The following is a 5,531-nucleotide window of genomic DNA, read 5'->3' on the forward strand; positions in this document are numbered from 1 at the left end:
GGGCGAGCGGTGGGGGCGGCTGGGCCGGCCCTCGGGGGGGCAGTGACAGCGGCGGGGCCGGGGGCCCTGCGCGCTGCGGGACGGGGCGGACACCCCGAGTGCGGCGGGAGGGTGATGGTGGCCATCCTTCCCCGCCCCAAGTCGCCTGTGGGTTCGGAGGGTGACAGCGGTGGCCCCGGGACCCCCCGGGAGCAGGGTTTGGTGGGAGCAGAGCTGGTTCGGGCTCCCCGAAGCTCTCGGAGCAAGCGGCTGCAGCCATCCCGCCTGCCCGGCTCCCGGGGCGGGTGACAACCGTCCCAGACTTGTGCAAAGTCTCAGGGCACACGGCAGCAGAGCTCCCGCCTTCCCCGCCCCAAGTCGCCTGTGGGTTCGGAGGGTGACAGCGGTGGCCCCGGGACCCCCCGGGAGCAGGGTTTGGTGGGAGCAGAGCTGGTTCGGGCTCCCCGAAGCTCTCGGAGCAAGCGGCTGCAGCCATCCCGCCTGCCCGGCTCCCGGGGCGGGTGACAACTTGTGCAGAGTCTCAGGGCACACGGCAGCAGAGCTCCCGAGACACAACCAGACGTGTCTGACTGTTGGGATAAAAGGTGTAGACGCGGTGACAACAGCGGGAGATGCCCCCAGCCTTCCCCTGGCGGGGATTACGGTGCGCACACGGGGACAGCTGGCGTTGGCAGCCGGAGCTTTCCTTCCCGACGCCCGCATCATCACACTCTCTCCTCCGTGCCCACCGGCTCTGGCAGCCATCACTGCCCCGGCCTCGCTCTTCTTCTCGCCGTGTTTTGGTCACAACACCGAGTTTTTCGGGAGGTGGAACAGCAACAAGTTCCTTTTGAGTCTTTACACCGCTCCCATCTCTCCGGGAGTTACACGGGGTGTGTTTGATTTGGGTTGTCTCCGTCTCGGTGGTGCTGCAGCTGGTAACCTCCATGGCCATTTTTCTGATTTATTCATCTGTTGGGTATTTTTTGCCACTGCTTTTCTGGCAGGTTTAAGGCAAACCTGGGAGGAAGATCACCTGGGATGTAAAAGGCGGCTAGGTGTACATATAGCAGTGAAATAAAATATCTGAATGAAGCCCTTTGTCTGCTTTCGGAACAGTATGTTTAGAAAATGTTCTTTCTTCTAACTGGAACACGCAAGTGTAAAACATAGTTCCCTTGCGCAAACTGGCAGAAATGTCTTTTTCTTTTTTTAAATACTAGTAAACATCAAAACTTGAGTTTTCATGATGCAACTATAGCTCTGATGTAATAAAGTGATCTCTCATTTTTCTGTTGATCATCTCAGATATGCAACAAATTTGTATGTTCAGACTTTTGCAGAGATTATTAACTGGATGTGTGTCTCATCTTGATGAAAATTCAAAGAGCAGATGGGATATATTTTTTACTATATTTTCTATTTTCTGATGTTAGATCAGAATCTAGCTTCAAAACTCTCCTTGAAGAATATATGCAAGATACAGTTCTTTTTATTATTATTATTTTAAGCGGCCGCTCTTCCTTTGTTTGAGATTTTTCATAACATTTATCATTAATCATTTTTTCACTCTCGGTACCACTGAGTCAAAGTATCAGGTGTTTTGTGGCACGATTAAAGTATTCATAGGTTGAAATAAATTTGGGGTGATGTAACTGTACAAAGTCCAAACAAAATTAAAAACTGTTCTGTGCCTTTCAGATCTGACTGAAGAGCAGCAACTTTATTCTGAGGACGTGGGAAATTTCAGAATGTGTTTTTTTAAATGGCTTTGTTTCGGATCCTTGCTGAGGGGTTGAGTATTTTATTAGAGTTCTTGAAGGTGCAACTGGCAGAATAGAGGAGATCTGTGCATTGATCCCGTGTTAGCTGCAGTCAGTATCAGTGGGCTGTTGTGACCTGTTCTACTGCAGGAAAAAAAGTAGTTCATTAAATATTTTGTCCCAGTAGTAACTAATTCAGCTAGAAGTAAGCGTTTAAGCATTTATCTTTATTCATGATTGACTTACCACTTTCTGCTTTATTATTTTGTGTTATGTTTGGAACTGTCTGGTTTATGTGTACATCTGCTTGTTCCCTCTTTTCCTTCAGATTTTACTTTCAAATTTTAGCTTTTCATCACCTGTTCTCTTATTAATAATCCATGTCTTAGCTCCCAAACTAATTTGCTTAATGTTTAGCATTTCCGCCCTTGAAAATTCATCTTACCCGTACTCAAAAAGAGCATAATCTTTTTCTACAGTGAATGTTTCCTTTGAGATGTACCTTGTCTTGCCCAAATATTATAGTACAAGATTTATCTAAGGAGGAAACATTGCTCAGCTTGTGTTTTACATTTTGTTTAAGTAGCTTGAAGTCTGTAAAATTTGTAGTCTTTTTTTTATCTTGATTGGTAGTGAATATGTATTTAGAGTTTCCAATTGTAAATTGTTAGATGTTTTTATTAAACACCATTGCAGCAGTCAAATGCTTTAGAATTTTATGTTATATATTACAAAGATACCACTGATGTGGGTTTTTCAAAGGTATATTAGGAAGCAAACCATCTCAACAAACCTCCTACAATTTGTGCTCCGAAATGGTCGAGTGTTGGACAAAAGAGATTCAACCCCCACGTTCAAGTTATTTAAAACCCCTTTAAAAAGAGGGAGGAGAGAGTGAATCTTTCCAGCCAATATTTTATCTGGGTAGCGAATGCACTGTCATGTTCCCCAGTCTGCAAACAGCAGGTGAAGGTGGTGGTGGTGGTCAACAGCGGTGGTGTCTGCCTTGGATGTGAGGGTGACCTCTGCCTTGAGCAGGGGTGGGTTCCCTCCTGCCAGAGCAGCGGATAAAGGCTTCTACCCGACAGAGGGTTGGTTGATGTTGAGTGGCAGTAGAGCAACGGGCGAGTGAAAAATGCAGGTGAAGGAGGAGTTAGTGGGTAAATGTTGTGCTTTCCCCAGTTCATTGAGTTGTTTCGGTTCTGCCAAGCCCCCACCTTGGATACCTACGTCCTTTAGCAGGGACAGGACTTGGGGTTTGTGTTCTGGTTGTCCATCTGTGAAATAGAGACAAATGAACTTTCCTGCTTTGAGAACAGAGTTTGTTGTTGATAAGGAACGATTAATCTTCCTTGCTGTGTGACTGACGGGTCAGTAACTGTTCAGATGCACTATGTTACAAAGCATCTGCTTTTCAGGAAGAAATGAATCCTTAATTTAAAATCACATTTCCTATAGCTAAAACTTTGTCTTGGCTATTGTTTATGACATAATTTTTAGTTGGTGATGCCAAGAAGTCCTTGTAATTTGAACCTTGATGTTTTTATCTGCTATCTGTTCTGTTCCTCGTTCTTCTCTGTTCTTATTCCACCCAAAGCCCTCTCTGCCTGGTGCTGCTCATCACAAATGAATGTAAGGAAAGTTTTAATGGGGTACACATGCAAGTTCATAACAAGTAGCATAACGAGAATGTCATAACTTCCAGCCTTCCGGCTGCGTGCATCCTGAGGAATAGGACACCTTTCCATAGTTTGGTCCTGGCAATGAATAAAACCTGCTTCTTTGAGGATTTAGTCTCTTGAATTTTGAAGTGGTTTATCAGAGTTCAGAGCAAGCCTGTGGTAGGACCCACGTGAGATCCCCCTTTTTGCCAAACCTGTTGTTTAACAACAAGGTGTCTTCCCCTGGTGAGATACAGAGATACGGAAATGTGCTGTTTGGTCAGGAACACCCAAGTGTTGGCAGTCATGGGAGTGTGGGGAGCTCGAGGGGGTGAAGTAGCCCATCCCTCTGCGGTGTCAGCTCTGTGCCACCCTCCTTCTCAATGGGTGCTTATCAATGACTTGAAGTTTGCCAACAGTGAAGTCACTTTTGTCACCCGAAGCAGTACAGTTCATTGCAACCATTACTATCAGATGGCATTTTCTTGATGTGCTTTTAAGCCTCTTGCCTCTAGTTCTGTCACTTTAAGCATGAAGAACAGATTAATTCTTTTCCACTCCAAAAACCTTTTATGTATTTGAAGACTGCTGGTTGCCGGGCCCCAGCCTTCTTTTCAGTGTATACAAGGCAAAATCCTGTAGTGTTTCTCTTACAGGTTACAGTTTTCTAAAGCTGAGTGTTTTCTGCTTTTCCTGCTTTGTTTTTGTTAACTGGCTCCACATCTGTCTTGAAGCACGGTACCCGTGTGGATGCACCAGCTGAGGGCTCAGTAACACTGAGTCCAGAGTAGAAGGGCCACTACGGATATCTCTCAAGCTATTTTTCCAGTTTCCACCTCAGTATGGTGATTGCTTTTTCTAAAAGCACCTGTTGGATTTGGGCTGTGTTAGGTAACGGTGTTGTGTTGGTTGTATCTCTTCTCTCACTCTGCTGGTGTCGGTGGTTTTTCTGCCCTGGGTTTGATCAGCAGACAGTGCCTGCCCAGAACCTCGTGCTTGTTCCTGCTGAGATCAAGTGATTGGTTTTGGAGCCTGGTTGGACTGCCAGAGGTGGCTGGAGAAAATTCAGTTGCTTTGTACAACTTGGGTTTGGTTCCACCTGGGAATATTATCCATTTCCTTATTTTCCAGGTGCTTAGGAAAACTTCTGGAAGAAAAGTTGAACTGATAGGACTGTGATCCTCTCTTCTCCCTTCTTTACTCTCCAGTTAAAAAAACAGGCAGTATGCCTTTTTCAGGCTCTGTACCCTCAGCTGTTCTGCGGGACTCCTCCAAGACAACTGGTAACAGTTCTAAGATTCGTTGTAGGGTTTTGAAATGGCTCTCCTAAGCAAACTCAAGAGCTTGTTTATCTACGTCCTCTTCTAACCTCAATCAAGATTGAGATCTTACCCGTTTAGTGCTGGTAGTAACATTGCTAGCATCTGTGCACAGTTGGCTTTAGTCATGGAAAAGAAGGATTAAACACTTTGTGCTATATTTGTAAGCAGAATAAAATACGTTTTGATTTCCATTTAGAGCAGTCCATGCAATGACAGGTGTCATATTCAGTACCAAGACAATTTTATTCTAAAATGGTTTTAGAGAAGTTGATATTTTTATGTGCCTATTTATGAGTGAAGTCATTAGACTGGAGATGTAGCCAAAAGGTAAAATCTCGATCAGATTTTGCAGTTAATAGCTGCTGGAGTTTCTCAGGTTAGTGGCTTGCTTTTGGTTTGGGTTTGTGAATTAAGGCCTGGGTAGAATTTCAGTAGCTGCTCTGTAAGGCTGTTGGGAAGAAGGTTGACTTCTACAGAACTGGAAGCCTTACTACAGAAGGTGAATTTGCATATGACTCTTATAATCCTGCAAACAGCACTACTGTGAGCTTCCACTGTTCCTGTAAGAAAAGTCACTTGGGTTTGGGGAAGGAGAAAGGAAAGAAGATTCTTGTGGATCAGGGTGGAACTTCTTGCTTGGAAAGACACAGCTCTGTTGAGCAGTCTGTCAGTGAGAATGTAATGGTCATACAAATTCTTGTCATCCAAACAGATGAGGCAAACTCAATGTCGTGGTGAGACATTTACTACAGGAGATCTTTTTGTAGCTTTAGGAAGCAAAATGCTAACTCTCTGTTTTTCCTTTT

Source organism: Calidris pugnax, unplaced genomic scaffold, assembly GCF_001431845.1.
Source record: "Calidris pugnax isolate Ruff unplaced genomic scaffold, ASM143184v1 scaffold118, whole genome shotgun sequence".
Classification (NCBI taxonomy): Eukaryota; Metazoa; Chordata; class Aves; order Charadriiformes; family Scolopacidae; genus Calidris; species Calidris pugnax.